The sequence below is a fragment of the Protopterus annectens genome, chromosome 11.part0 (genome assembly GCF_019279795.1).
Source record: "Protopterus annectens isolate FY-2018-M chromosome 11.part0, PAN1.0, whole genome shotgun sequence".
Taxonomy (NCBI): Eukaryota; Metazoa; Chordata; order Ceratodontiformes; family Protopteridae; genus Protopterus; species Protopterus annectens.
In genome coordinates this window covers 1,008,008,307-1,008,025,256 of record NC_056745.1, presented here as the reverse complement: position 1 = coordinate 1,008,025,256, position 16,950 = coordinate 1,008,008,307, and positions in this window count along the sequence as shown.

Genomic DNA, 16,950 nt, shown 5'->3' with positions numbered 1-16,950 from the left:
TTACTTTATCTCTGTATCTAAAGTAACTAGGAATGGGCACACACTCCCAGGAATGTTAGTAGCTTGACCCCCCCACCTCTAACAAAATTCCACACATCCCTTAGCAGTTATTGTTGTGGTTAGTATTGTTTAGCCAAGCTAAGCTGGTTGGAGCATCAGCATTACAAATGCCAGCACACATATTCCACCTAGTTCTCCACAGCTTGCTCAATAACTATTTGTAGTTTTTAACACATCACATATACAGTGACTCTGCATGTAGTTTCTCTCAGCTACTTTGCCTGAGTGCTATTGCGTCTTTAGAATTCTGATACCCACTTACTGTCCATTTGTTTAGTGATAGTTTTTGGTGATCTGTGTGACCAGGTTCTACTCAGTCCATTCACCCTCACTTCAATTGGGGTAACTCTGCTCCCCTGCCCTACCCCCATTTCCCACCCACTACAACCACTCATAAATTTAGTCCCTCCTAACTATGTCTATCACTTGCGATTCTCCAATCAGCAACCTCTTTGCATAGTTATCCATCCATTCCTCACTAAACATCTCCCTCCTCATTATTCCCTAACAGTACTCCTCCCCCTAACTCTATTATACTACCACTATCTAAACTCACTTTATTTAAAAATATATCTCGCTCCTCACTTGAAACTCCAACAAAACTAACCAGTACCTCCCCACCTAGCCTAACTCCCATAAACCCCATACAACTGTCACCATCCCAAATTCCACAATGTTGCTCTTCCACACTTCTCTCATACTTTTTCTCTTCCTGGCCTCTGATCTAACATCCTATTACCGTCACCTACTTACAGTATACCATCCCCTTACTGTCTTCTGTCCCTTTCCACTCTACACTAAAGTCATACACTTCAACATAGCCCCAACCTTCTTTAACTCTACCAAAGTGGCTTTTTACACATGTAGATATGTACGTCAACTTACTGCACCCCCATTACTCCATAAATTTACTAAACTAACACTCAGGCACTCAAAGCCATTACTATACTCACAATCAAACCAGAAATATAGAGGTGACATCCACCCAAACCTGGACCCCAAAATCAATCAGCAAGGATAAACACACAATCCCTTCCACACATCTACTCTAATACCAATCAAATTCCCTTTTACTTCTAATTATGAATCTCAGATGCCAACAAATAAAATACATGAATTTCATGCCTCTCTCATGCTGTCCTTATACTATACAGAATCAAACCCTCTTCACCAACTTCACAAGACAATCTATTGCTAGGGCTCACCTACTCTCTACTTTACTATAGGCATCACCTATCTTCACCAACTTGATGAAAACAGACCTTGCAAAACTAGATGCCTGTTACAACAAGATATCCAGATTTGCTACTAATTCCCTGTATAGAGCCCATCACTCTACTGCTCTACACCAGCTAAACTGGCTAGAGTTACCAAATCTCCTAACATACACCCAACTTATATCGGCCCATGGCATAGTATACCAAAGCGGCAAATGCCCAGCTCTCTATAACATACTACAACCTCAGTCTAGTAAAAGACACCTGAGATCTTCTGACAAAGTCCTACTACATGTCAAAAAAGGTAATAACAGTTCTGGAGAGTCTCTAAACTCCATTGGGATCTCCTGGACTTAGAACTGAAACCAGCCAGCAAATTGCAGCCACTGCTACTCCCTCACAGATTAGCGTAAGTCTCACCTAACTAAATTTTAGCCCTTCTCTTATCTACCACATGGCTGATTATCACCCCTCTGGATTATAGACTTCACATATACACATTTATTACCCCCTCATCAGATGCTTATTCTCTCTATCTGAGGTAAACCTAACTCATCTCACTTATTATTTCCTTCATAGCTATATTCTACTTTCTATCTTCAGACTCTGTACTTACTCCACTTACTCTCATCCGAATTTTTCTCCTTGGATCTATGCAACAAATAAATATTCAACTATGTTTAACCCTCTACAACACCTTAGACAGCGTTTAGTTTTATGCAATAGATTGGTATATATAGCTAACTCACAGCACTCTAAGCAAATCCGATATAATTCACTGTATGCTGATGCTTAGTATATATTTATAACTATTTTTTATGTACAATATCCATTCATATGTATGTTCAATTGCTGTACTTTATACTTGACATGTTTAAATACATTTTGTATCTAATAGAGCTTTTCACCCTGGGGGTCTGCTGAAAATGGGCATCTGCCCAGTCGGACTACCCTGATAAATCAATAAATAAATAAATAAAATGTGGACAGGATGCACTGTGTGATGTGTGATCCTCTGGAGAACCCTATTGTTCTGTATTTATGAGTTGGTAGCTTATAGGGTAAAGGTATAACTATAACCCAGGTGACATAAATTTGGTTAGCAACTCAACCACCTGATGGAGGTTGCAAGGAAGGATGGGCATGTTGATTCCGGGAGGGAGAGTGGGCAGCTATTACCGGTTGCAAACTGCTGCAACCCCCAAATAGAGAAGGAGTTGCAATGCAAATGCTCTGCTAGGAGAGTGGGAAACCCTAAGTCATATTTTCAGGTACGCTGAACCTTGTACTTATCTAGAGGAAGGTATTATAGGACTCTGGCATGATCTGAATTGCATGTTCTCCACTCAGTTGTGGAATTAGGAAATTTCAAAAAAGGTCATAATTGCCAGGATATATGTTAGTGCATAAAGCACACTTATGGCTCCTTCCCTGGAGCTCACAGCCTGATCCCAGGGGATTTCCTAGATAAGGAAAGAAACTGATCATGTTCAGTTAGAGTATGATTGGCAGCTGCTAGACAGGGAGACAAAGACATAGAAAAGATTTGGAGACTCTCAGTGGAGTCATTTAGACAGGATTACTGTACCAGAGTTGGCCTTTTTTTCAGCATCATAGAAAGTCCTAGGCTACAGAGGCCAGTAGTTTGGTAAGAGTAAGTAGCAACACTTGGCCTAGAAGGGGCTAATTGAAATTGCAGTTGTTTTCCAGACAAGTCTCACTGAGACAGATACATCTTGTCAGAATTTGTAAGGTAATTTTTGCATGCCACCTTTCATCTTTTGATTTTTTTGGGAACTGTATTTATGATAGTCATACATTGTGCTGCAGGGATGAAATTCAGGTTAATGTTTATTTATTTATTTATTTATTTTGAAAATTCCAGAGAAAGTCCATGACATTTATTTTTAATATCTGTCTTCTTATCTCCAAGAGATCCTGTCCAAAGACTTCACTGTCTTCAATGAACTGGACTGGTCCATTTGTTCTGTTGGGACAGGAGACAAGGATCTCCAGGCTAGGCAAGAGGCATATATCTCTATATCTATATTTATATATATATATATATATATATATATATATATGAAGAGCGAGGGAGAAGAATAGGGGAATCAAGAAGAGGTTAGACATCGATAATGCAGAAGACCGGGTGGGGACGGATGACAACACCAACGCCGAGGATGCCGGGTGGAGTTAGAGTTAGGAGTGGTAGTAGAGTTAGGGTTAGTGAGGCGGGTAGGGGTGGCGTGGCGCGGTGAGGGACCTGATTCTATATATATATATATATATATATATATTTATAAAAGTGTGCATACCCCTGTTAAAATTCCAGGTTTTTGTGATACAAAAAATGAGACCACAATAAATCAATTCAAAACTTTTCCCACCTTTAATCTGACCTATAACCTGTACAATTCAATTGAAAAATAAACAAATCTATTAGGGAAAAAGTATAAAAAATAAAAAACGAACAATAAGCTGGTTGCATAAGTGTGCACACCCTTAAACTAATACTTTGTTGAAGCATCTTTTGCTTTAATTACAGCATTCAGTCTTCTTGGGTACACACCTGCCATCAATTAAAGATACTCTGATAACCCCAAATAAAGTTCAGCTGTCCTACTAGGATTTTCCTGACATTTACTCAGTTGCCAGCTACAGCAAATGCCATGGTTCTCAGAGAGCTTACAAAACATCAAAGGGGTCTCATTGTTGAAAGGTATCAGTCAGGAGAAGGGTACAAAAAAATTTCTACAACATTGGATATACCATGGAACACAGTGAAGACAGTGATCAAAAAGTGGAGAAAATATGGGACAACAGTGACATTGCAAAGAACTAGACGTTCCTCCAAAATTGATGAAAGGACAAGATGAAAACTGGTCAGGGAGGCTGCCAGGAGACCTACAGCAGCACTGAAGGAGCTGCAGGAATTTCTGGCAAGTACTGGTAGTGTACTACTGCTGCAGTAGCATTGTCGCCTCACAGTAAGACGCTGTCTGGTTCGATTCCTAGCTAGAGCATCTTCTGCATGGAGACATGTGTGAATGGGCATTCCTTCGTTGAAGGTTGTGCGTTAGGGCTGGTAACTCGGCATGTAAAAATCAACTACCAATCATTAGCGGATTGGAGTTCCGCTGTGGTGACCCCTAACCGGGAAAAGCTGAAAGACACAAACAAACTGGTAGTGTACTACATGTGACAACAATTACGCATCTTCTGCATATGTCTGGCCTATGGAGTAGGGTTGCAAGATGGAAGCCTTTTCTTACAGAGAAAAACACCCAGATCCAGCTAAAAGTTACAAAACAATACATCATGTCTCGCAAAAGCATGTGGGAAAATGTGTTATGGACAGATGAGACCAAGGCTGAACTTTTTGGCCACAATTCCAAAAGGTACGTTTGGCGCAAAAACAATATTTCACATCACCAAAAGAACATTATCCCCACAGTGAAGCATAGTGGTGGCAGTATCATGCTTTGGGGTTGCTTTTCTTCAGCTGGAACTGGGGTTTTAGTCAAGGTGGAGGGAATTATGAACAGTTCCATATACCAGTCACTTTTGGCCCAAAACCTTCAGGCATCTGCTAGGAAGCTGAAGATGAAGAGGAATTTCACCTTTCAACATGACAATGATCCCAAGTATACATCCAAATCAACAAAAGAATGGCTTCACCAGAAGAAAATTAAAGTTTTGGAATGGCCCAGCCAGAGCCCAGACCTAAATCCAATAGAAAATCTGAGGGGTGACCTGAAGAGGGCTGTGCACAAGAGATGCCCTTGCAATCTGACAGATTTGGAGGGCTTTTGCAAGGAAGAGTGGGCAAATATTACTAAGTCAAGATGTGCCATGCTGATAGACTCCTACCCAAGAAGACTGAATGCTGTAATTAAATCAAAAGGTGCTTCAACAAAGTATTAGTTTAAGGCTGTGCACACTTATGCAACCAGCTTATTGTACATTTTTTATTTTTTTATATTTTTTCCCCTATCAGATTTGTTTGTTTTTCAGTTGAATTGTGCAGGTTATAGGTCACATTAAAGTTGAGAAAAGTTTAGAAATGATTTATTGTGGTCTCATATTTTATATGACAAAAAACTGACATTTTAACAGGGGTGTTTACACTTTTTCTATCCACTGTATGTGTGTGTGTGTGTGTGTGTGTGTGTGTGTGTGTGTGTGTGTGTGTGTGTGTGTGTGTGTGTGTGTGTGTATATATATGAAAAATTGTGTGTAAGTCTGTGTGTCTATGAGTGTGTGCATATACATGCACAAGGTCTATATTTGTTTTGAAACACTGGCAAATGAAGTTGAAGCAAATGAAAAATTAAAAGCTCTTCATAATAAAAAAACAATGAAAATTAGCAATTAAACTAAACAGCTAAGTTAACAGAAAAGTAGAACTGTACTTTTGCAGGATCTTGCCCTAATTCATCCCCAATGTGTGTGAAGTATGGCACTTCAGTAACACAGCCTAAAATATAGTCTTAGTCTGAGGTTAAATGTTCAGTGTTGCCATTCATGTGCTTAACTCTACATGGTTAAGTATTTGATACCTTAAGCATGGTTGGTTGATATTGTGTTTGCTCATATCCGGTTACTTACCACATGTTGCTATTCAGGACCATATCATCGCAGAGGAGGCATACACTTTTTAATTTACTTTGTTTTTTGTGATGAATGTTTTGCTGCATTAGCCTTGAAATATGAATAAATATGTAGGGAGATGTGTCTTTCTGGAAAAAAAATCTTAATGCTTTTACTAGGAGGTAGTTCTTTACACACAGCTATTTTGCTCATGAGATGAGATGCTTAGTTATGTAATACGTGAGACAACAGTTTCAAGAAATAGTTATTCAGTAGTTATAGCCTTGAAGAATAAGTTTCAAGGTATCCTGGAGGAGCCACAATCTCAGAAAAAGAACTGCATGGCTTTCAGACAGTCATATATGCAAACAGTCACAATGTAACATCAAAAATTCGAAATTAACACTGCAAGTGTTGTATGATTCTCTGAATAGGATGTCCACAGGGCTTACTAATCAGGACAAGTAGTGTCAAGTCAAACATCGTTAGCAGTTTGTGCTTTATATTTGATATATAATATACAGTTGCTTAGTATAGATATATAAAGTGGCATTTCTGTGTAGTTTTATCTTAACTGCTATTTCTTTATAGGTTCATAGATTAGTACTAGACTAACTACCCTTGCGAGCCATTTTAAGCCTAGCCAATTATCCCTTGTGAAACTCCAACCCTGCACCTTGTGTTTGTAAGGCAAACACCTTAACCATTAGGCCACCCTCCCAACCCCTTTATAGGTTCATACTTACCGACTTCTCTTCAGGCATCATTGTAGCAATTGTCATGTTATATACTGTGGAGAGTATACATTTAATTTTATGCTATGCACTGGCTTGTTTACATAGGAATGACAGGAATGGTGCATGCTATGTTGCAATAAAGCACTGCTTTCTATGAATTTATAAACATTTCCTTTACAACTGATTTCTTATATGTCATGTGGTATCTTTACATAAATCAATTCTGTTTCCCTACTCTTACTCTTAAAAAATTATTGTCATCACTCAGTCATAAAGTTTTAAAACTTAAAGCAGAATTTATTTTTCTAAATTCACCAACACAATTGCAGTGATCAGTTTCTGTAAAAATATCATTCATCTCCGCCCTGTTCATAGACGAGTTTCTTGTATAATGTTCTCTTGCAACACCTTCTTTTTTTCAACCTAGAAAAAAGGATTTTGCTGCCGTCTGTTCTTCTGATATATATATTTTTTTGCTGCTTCTCAGTATTTTTTCTTTCTGTCTGTCTCTTTCTCTGGCTTTCTAGTTACATATCTGACTCTATTTCTTTATTGTTTACCAGTTAATGCAAATTTATTATTTCCTCTGAAGGGGTAAAATGCAGTCCTATACCACTATTTCCACCTGCTTTGTACCATATTCAAGTTGGCTTTTTCAGAACTCATGGCCTGGGAATCGTTATACAGTTCTCAGGATACAGCCTTATTAGTTACTTTGCAGTAAAAGCAGTACATTTTTTAATTTTGCCAATATATTTTACTAAGTGTGCTAGATCAATGTTTCCTTACATTGAATCACTTTATACAAACAGTAGTAAATCACCATTACGCTTTGGATTTATAAATAGAATAGCACATACACATTCCAGTATGTTATATATATTTCATAAACAGTACTCTGACATATTTTAAAGTAATTGAAGCATATGTATTCGTCTACGTTTGTATACATTTTCTTGCTGTAAGGATGACTCGTAAAGGAGAAGTTTAAAACTTTCAGTTTATTAAACCTTGTTGTAATTGTTTTGAAAAGTAGTTTGTCTTGCAGAAATCAAGAGCATACTGTCAATATCAGTTTATTTGTTTATTTATATATGTATCTGTGAGATGGCTGTAGGTTGAATGAAACACACAGCCCTTCTTCAGTAATGACCTAATTATATAAAAATACAACACAACAACAATGCAGTATCACAAACCAAAATCAGAAGGCAATGTGGGCAAGGTAAATTAACAATTATTTGCCAGAGTAACTTATTACCAGAACAATCTCTCTACTTAATGTTCACCCAGAAAAGCATGTTTGGGGTAATGTAGGGAACTGGAAAAATGGCTGACCAAGAAGCTTATAAAATAATACTATTGAGCAAAGATAAAGGGACAAGTTGCACCACACTTTCCTTTCAGCTATGTTGCAATGATACATTTTCCAACTAATATTTCAGGAAATGTTAAAGTTTTATGCTGCTGTCTGTTAGAAAAGGCAGGCATATTTATTTCAGTTGTTTAACATTGTGACTTTCTTTCATCTCTCTGCTTGTTCTGGAAACTGCTGATTCTTCAAGGACCAAGAATTCCTTTAGGTATCCCATACTCTATTACATGGTTTGAAAACAGCAGCTTTGTAGAATAAGCCAGGGTGCACATTTTATGCTGACCTGAATGTCTGCTGAAAGGAAAAAGAAAGAAAAGAAATATCTTATGAAGTAAGGATAATATTTAGAATTTTTTTGAGTGCTGCATTCTAATCACTTTCTACAGAGGCTGACAAATCATGACAGTATTCAAGAAAGCACAGCAGAGATAAATAATTTCCTGTTTTCAACATTTATAACATATAATACATGGGAACCTGACATGGAACCTTAGATAGTGTTGTTGGCGAGCTTTCGTGGTCTTGGCAATAGTTACTGAAAATGGTTATGTAGAGGAGTGCCTGGAGCGGCGCATCTGGGAGGAATATTAAGATGACCCATTAGGGCTGTGTGTATTTACTATTTGGTGAAACAAATATTTTAAGCAGTAAGTGGTAAATGAGTCTTGGATTCTAGGATACTAATGAACACTGAAGTTACCAAGCAAGTTGGAATTATGAGCCATTAGATAAGGAGACACATAGTCTGCAGAATACTCTTTGCTTGACTGATACTAGAAACGTATGCCAGAAGGTACTAAGAAGATAATCCAAATAGACTTTATTGGTAAGCGCTTTTGGTTAGAACGTCCAACCTTCTTCAGACAAAGAATCAGAGTAAAAGCACTTATTAAATACACCTAATATGGCAATTCATAAATAATCTAATTACTACCTTAAAGACAAAGAACATAAAGCATATTAAGCAACCCCCAAAGTATATAATTTAATACAATAATAAAAAAAATATATTTAAAACTTCTATCTATAAAACTTTTTAAGGTTTAAAACACTTGATTTGTTGGCTTTCTTTGGTGATACTAGTAAAGGTAAGAAAAGTGTGACTACAGTAAGCTTATGGTAATTAACAGTAAATGTTCACAAAGCTCCTGTTACAATCCTAATGATTCATACTGGAAGAAAAGGCTATTGCATTGCATTGCAGTGACCAAACTACAGGAAGGACTACTGTTCTCCAATATGCTTTCTATGCCTAAAACTAAGAAATAAGTGGTAGGTTTTGCTTAATGAGGATGGCAGACAATGGCTGTTTTGAAGCCTGCATTCATTAAAAGCCACTGTACCATACTCATGAGAGAATAGGTAACCCTTACAGCTAGACAGCTTGTTTAGAAGGTTCTATTTGATGATGGTTGCAATTGGGAGACCCTTACTCCTATGAGCGGAAAACCATTGAGTCATATGAATATATGAGTCTGAGGTCTGGGTGATCTGAAATGAGTGGTCAGAGTTGGTTGTGACTGGTAATTGGTGTGCTATGACAGAGAAGAAAAAGATAGCAAAAGAAGAGAAAAGATATAAGAAAACTGTTGAGAAGATGTTATTAGGAAACATGAATGTGAATGATAGGGACAGTGAGATATGTGCTAGAAGTTAGAAAACACATAAATAAAACATATTGGAGGGCTAGATTCATTACAAATGATGGCTCTATCTCTGGAATAAATTGCCCCAGCATGTTAAGTAGAGTGACACCCTTACTTCTTCAAGACTAATCTTGATGACTGGCTGAGCACCAACAAGTTGATCCCTGGTATGACATGTGTTTCCATCCTGGAAGTGGTGGCTACATCTTGTTGGTAGCATTTGGCAATATGCATCTGTTCTTCAATCTTACTTGCCTTGTACTTCTCATCTTCTTATAATCCATTTAACAATAGCCCTTGTCTGAAGAAATATTAATAACTTGCTCAGCAGCTGGTGATGTGTGTGGAATGACGAGCAAGAGTCCAAGTAAGCTGGAGTAATAGGCACATGAAACAGATAATAACTTTTCCAACAGCACTATGTCAACTGCTAAATATAAACAGGATTATGAATAGTAAAATGGCACATATAGGTAGAAATGAAACTGCTTAAACCATGACAGTAAAATGCAGTGCTGTGACACATAGGTATTCATAATATGGAATAAAAAATAATAATATAATGGCACACTAAGTAAGAAATGTTAGTGAGTAAGAAGCAAAGGCAAGTCTGCGTTACTAAGAACACTTGCTATAATCCCCCAATACATTTATTTTCTGCATTACATTTCCAGTAGTAACATATTTTCACAAAACTAAAGACTTCTAATCTTACACCAGCATACATTCAGTTAATCTACAGTATCAGTTACCTACATTTTGTATATATCTTATTTTTTTACTATTACTGCTGAATGTATGTTATACCACTTTGTTATATAATTTGTTCTAAACTGATGCATAATATCTGTCCAATGTTTAATTGCACTTTGTAATGTTCTTTGTTTATGTTCCATTTCCTGTATTCCTGTATTGGTCTATTAACTAATTTGTGGAGCTTGGCCATCAATGAAGAGTGGCCACTGCATAAACTAGTTGGCCTATCCTGGCTAACAAAGGAAATATATATATATATATATATATATATATATATATATATATATATATATATATATAAACAAACTCACAAACAAATAAGTAAACAGATAAGTAAATAAGCATTTAGAAGCAGCCTTGTAGATGCCAATTACTCAAACAGGGATAGTGGTAGCTTATTTTATATGTTAACTAACCAAAAAGATCCACTTAATTAAAAAATGTTGCCACGTTGCATGCAATTTCTGTACCATCTCCATGAATTTTCCTACATTAGTCATTGTTGCTTCAAACAGTACTAATCTAAATATATATTACTGAAAGCTGTATCTATCATCCATGTCTTAAACTGCTTGGTAGACCAGACTTCCACAAAGAAACTGACCCCAGCTCAGTTGGTGAGATTTGCAGCAATTTGTAGGCAATTTGAGAGGTAAAAATCACTCAGACATGTCGTGGGTCTGTCTGCTTTGGCACCTCCTTCGAGTGGAATGTGTCTGGTACCCCTCTGGTAAGAAATGAACTGGGCAATTCTTGTAAAGTATCCACTGACTCTTCACAACCTGAGTGGGCAATGGTTGTACTTCAAGATTTTTCCTGGTTACTGAACTCCTCAATATATCACACAGAGTAAATCCAGCTAACCAGTGAAAGTGTCTCAATTTTGCTTTATCTATGTTCAGTCTCAGTCTTTTGGCAACTAGCCAAAGATTATGACTCTATGTGAACACAGAGACATTGACTGAGTAATAAACAGATGGCTTATTCATGACTTAGTTCATGTCTCAACATCACGGTCCAGTACTATACTTGCAATTTTGCTATCAATGCACCTATTCTGTGGTCCTTCTTTGGTCACCCTGTGTCTTAACATATGGATGAGAGTTCATATATCCATGGTAGATTCTTTCTATCATCTGCAGAGACCTATTCACTCTTTCCCAGGAGAGGACTGTGATAACTTGTGAAAATAAAAATGCTGTAACCCTCATATCTCCAAAAGTGTGATGTACTGACAATCAAAATCACAAACAGGTGGGGGGGGCTCCAGTCACAACTTTGATGGAGTCTTATTCTTACCTTGAATGTAATTGGCTTGACACAGAGACTGCATTAAAGTCCCATGTTATTTTGCATTAGTTATTAACACAATTAAAAAAAAGACTAAGCATCAGGTAAAAAGACTGCACACAAAAGCTAAATAGGCAATAAAAGACCTAGGCAAAACAGAACCTCTGTGTAATATTTTAATCCTCCTTAAAAGGAGGCATATGAGATATATGCAAAGGGCATGCCAACTGGCATTTTACAAAGTCTTTATTAATGCAGCAAGACTAGTAAAACCAAACCCCACTAGCTGTTGTCGTGACATGCTTTGCCATCTTACGGGCTCATAAGTGCAGCATAAACAGTTAGTTTGGGCATTCTCTGAAAACCAGTTTATAAATACGCTACATATCCATTATGTTAGCGTGACTGCAAAATATCTCAAATAAGAAATAAAACAACAGGAAAAATGGCCACACAAAAAAGCCAAATAGTCAACAACAATGAAAAGAACCAGGAAGACCAGAGTCATCACAATATAATTCCTTAAATCTCCTAGAAAGGAGACCCGTGAAAGATACACAGATGAAAAAAAGTGATAGCAATCACACATGCTGCTAGCAATTGCACAAACAACATAGCTGATACTAGTCCCATGTAATGCAGACAAATATAAATACATATTTATTAGTTGAAGCATTTAACTTCCAAAAACTTCCAACCCCCGTCATCTTTTTATTTTCTTAATTAATGGATGTATCAAATTCTTCATAGCTATAGTAACTGGTTGAAACACATCATCACCAAATAAATTCATATTTGTCCTGGTCCCCTTCAATAAACACATCACACCGAATGACATTTGATGACCTTTATTAAACTTCCATAACATAGCTCTGATGTTGTTGTTGTTGTTGTTTGTCTTTCGGCTTTTCCCGGTTAGGGGTCACCACAGTGGAACTCCGGTCCGCTAATGATTGGCAGTAGATTTTTACATGCTGGCTTGCCGGGCCTAATGCACAACCTTCAATGAAGGAATGCCCATTCATGCATGTCGCCACACAGAAGACGCTCTAACTGAGAATTGAATGAGCAATGTCTAACTGTGAGGCGACAACGCTACCGCAGCACCACCACTGCAGTTATTAATTACAACTGAACATAGTATAGTTGATTTTAAGCACAGGATAAACATCCTTGTAATGTTAATCAGGACAGAGTACCCACTCATCTTGCCCAGTAAGCAGCGTCCATACCTCTGCTTACTTACTTTACTTATGAAGCAGTGTCCAAGATCTCACTTCATATCTCACTTATTGAATTATCCATCCACTTACTTTACTTATGAAGCAGCATCCCCAACGCACTTCATAAACCATTAATTGAATTACCTTCCAAACAAATAATCAGCTTCCTTACCTCTGCTTGTTTATTTATTTAGCAAGCATCCTCCAGCTGCTGACTTTCCTTTCCCAAATCCTTGAAATGAACATCCAAACACCAGAGGGGGAACAGAAGAGGGCAAGCCTGTCCCTCTTCTCCTCCTTATCCTGACTGATAAAATAACTACAATCCCCACCAATCCACAAAAGAAAGGGAGGAAGGGTGGGTAGCAAGTTCATGTCAAAATGTGAATACTTACCCAGCTACACTTGTCTAAACCCCTTAAGGCCCTCCCCACCCTTACCTCATTTCCTCCCAATCATTCCTCCTGCCATTTAACCCTTTCAACTCCACAACCCACTTAGCTTCCACTAATATATTTATCTAACCCCTTTCTGAAGATGTCCCAGGACAAATTGGTTTGTTGCCAAACCTCATTTGTCCTGGTCCCCTTCAATAAACACATCACACTGAATGACATTTGATGACCTTTATTAAACTTCCATAACATAACTTTGATAACCAACATTTATTAATTATAACTGAACATAGTATAGTTGATTTTAAGCACAGCATAAACATCCTTGTAATGTTAATCAGGACAGAGTACCTACTCATCCTGCCCAGTAAGCAGCATCCATACCTCTGCTCGCTTACTTTATTTATGAAGCAGCGTCCAAAATCTCACTTCATATCCCGTTTATTGAATTACCCATCCACTTACTTTACTTATGAAGCTGCTTCCCCAACGCACTTCATAAAACATTAATTGAATTACCTTCCAACCAAATAATCAGCGTCCTTTCCTCTGCTTGCTTATTTATTTAGCAAGCACCCTCCAGCTGATAACTTTCCTTTCCCAAATCCTTAAAATGAACATCCAAACACCAGAGGGGGAACAGAAGAGGGCAAGCCTGTCCCTCTTCTCTGCCAACCAGCCTGACCAGACTGTTCTACCTCCCTATCAAAATTTTCCAACCACCTACTCCCCATAACAGGAAGAGTTAAGCCAAACATCATTCAGTGTACCCATCTTCTATAAACTAACTTAAATCCCTGTCATCAAAACCAAAAGCCCCGACATGCCAGCACTGAAACTAGCTTTAATGAACCTAAATAAATTAGGATTACCTGTGACCCTACTGTGATACACCAGAAGATCCACTCCAAAAGAATGCATTCCCTTTCACTCCTCTTCTTTCAAGTCACTAGCCATTGCTCGCTCTGTTAACTGTGCTCTGTGGCCCCATTGCACCACTCCAGTGACCAAGGTGTCTTCTGCAACTGATATAATCAGAACAGCAGGAACATCCACCCTGTTAACTCTATCACCTTCTAAAGCAACTTCCTTCAGGCCTCAACTGCTAACACCTACAAAATAAATGACACTGTAAAATCTTTGCATATCAATCAAACTTTCTTAATGACTTTAGGCAATGTCAAAGCACACCCTGCCCCTAAACTGCCCCAGCTAAATTGCCCTGGCTCCCCTACCTCAACCTGATACCTCCTTACCACCATCAATCCTTTCCCAGCCAAGGCAAGAACATGCAACAGAATCAACGACCCTCAGTTCCATTTCACTTTGTGTTATAATAACAGAGGTGTGGTGATTAATCACTGTAAAAGCATAACTTAAATATCAGTATACCTTACCTGGGTCACCTCTTGATTTCCCTCTAAAACCTATACAGCACAGCATATGCCCAGTAAGCTTGTCTCTTTATAGTCTCTAAATCATTTATTTAATCAACGTACCAAATTACCCCACAGGATCACTGAATCAATTGGTAACAGGGGCTGTTTAAATCACAGATGCTGTGCACAATTAATGTCCTGTCTTGACATTTGCAGGTAAAGCATTGCAGTATGTACAACAGCAACTTATGTGTAATAGTCTCCAATGCCCCCCAACTAAAATGAATGACATGAAGTGTGCATACACAGCAGCACTCCCACCAGCAACGAGGGAAAAACACCATTGCTCCACTCTAACCAGGACTCCCAGCACACTGGCCAAGTTATCAGAAAATATGCAGTCACTACTGAAACCCCCTACCCCCTTAAACTGCATGTCCTCCCACTTCTGCTGCCCATAATTCCCACATTTAAGAGCAAAGTTAGCAACAAACCTACTGTATTCTCCTGCCAACATTTGCCTACTTCTCAACCTCTTGAAAAATCTGCCACTTCTGGGTATTAGCCAAGTCTGATAACTGCAAGTAGCAGGAACCAGAGCAACCCCCCACCTGAAAAAGTTCTATAAAAACCCTTAATCTATTCCTACACTCCTCACCCCTGTAGCTCAACTAATAGTTAACAGCACTAAACTCACCAAGCAACACCACCACCAAAGGCCCCTTCCATAAAACAGTTAATCCTTTTCATCACCACTTCTACTAAGTAGTTATGCCTCTACTCACACACTTTTGAATAGTTTTCTTCAGAATTAAGTTAAAATTCTTGTCAGAATAATATATTATAAGCAGAGCTAAAATACAATGCTGCTAGGAGACTGGCATCTTGGCCAGCCCCGTTATTATAATATTCATGTTTATCACTACATAGTCTAAAATCTGATGAAATAAGCTGATTTATTCTTAGAGTTAATAATTACCAATCATTCACCCAACCCCTGTAGAAAAGATATTTTCCTGCCTCTAACTAATTACACATGACTGCAAACACAACAAGCCAACATAAAAGGGAGGGTGGGGCAAAATGTGATTACTTACCTAGCTACACTTGTCTAAACCCCTTAAGCCCCTCCCACCTTTATCTCAATTCCTCCCAATCATCCCTCCTTCCATTTAACCCTTTCATCTCCCTAACCCACTTAGCTTCCACTAATATATCTATCTAACCCCTTTCTGAAGATGTCCCAGGACAAATTGGTTTGTTGCCAAACCTCATTTGCCATATTTGTCCTTAATCAAACTATTTTAATCAGTATATCTTGGGTCAGCTTTTCAAAATGGTTTTGAGGAATGATGTTTCATTGAAATACAATAATCCAAACAGCACTGAATGAGTAATGCACAGAATATATACAGAAAAGTTTACATAATGGTCCAATACCTATAGCACCTGTAATGGGGGCATCGGTGTTCTTCAGTTAGTTATAATTATTTCTTGAGTTGTTCAAACTTGAAGATAGAATCACTTCTCCAGACTGTAGACACACTGAAGAATTTATATTCATTTTCCCTGTGTTTTTTAGGCACAAGCTCCCTATGACACTTAAATGGATTATGAGAATGGTCGGAAAATGAATGAATGTTTGTGTCAATATGCTTTGCTGAAATGGCATTCAGTCACTTGATGGGGTACCCTCAACCCAGGCATATCTTGAAATAAATGAGTGCTATTTAAGGTAATTTTACAGCCTTTAAAATTCAAGTATCACCAGAATTCTGTTAATCTGTCTCCTGATTACCTTACTCTACTTTCAAAACCAAGTTTCTATTGCAAAGAACAGCTGAAATATGTATTTTTCCTAAATAACTTAATGTTTCCTTGCATTTTTTATGGTAGGCTTTATCTTAGGTTCCCTTTTTCTTCCATTTTTCTCAGAATACCTTTAGATTATCATTTGCTTGGCATGTAATATAAATTAAATCCTGATACAAATTGTGAGACCAACTCTACAGTCTAGTATAATGCATTGATTTTTAATAGCCTCTTTAATGACAAAACCAAACACAAGCAAGTTTCTGGACCTGGTAGAAACAAAATCAAATAATAGAAGAACTCTTCTGATGATGTCTTTTTAATAGACGAAAGTCCTTCACTTTAACGTTGTATTTTGATTAAATAAAAGTGTTTTAGAGTTCCTGTGATTGGCTGACTAGCTGCTTGTCCTTCTGTTATCCTTTTAATGACAGGTATTCTTTTTCTTTATATTCTTACTCCGTATTTAT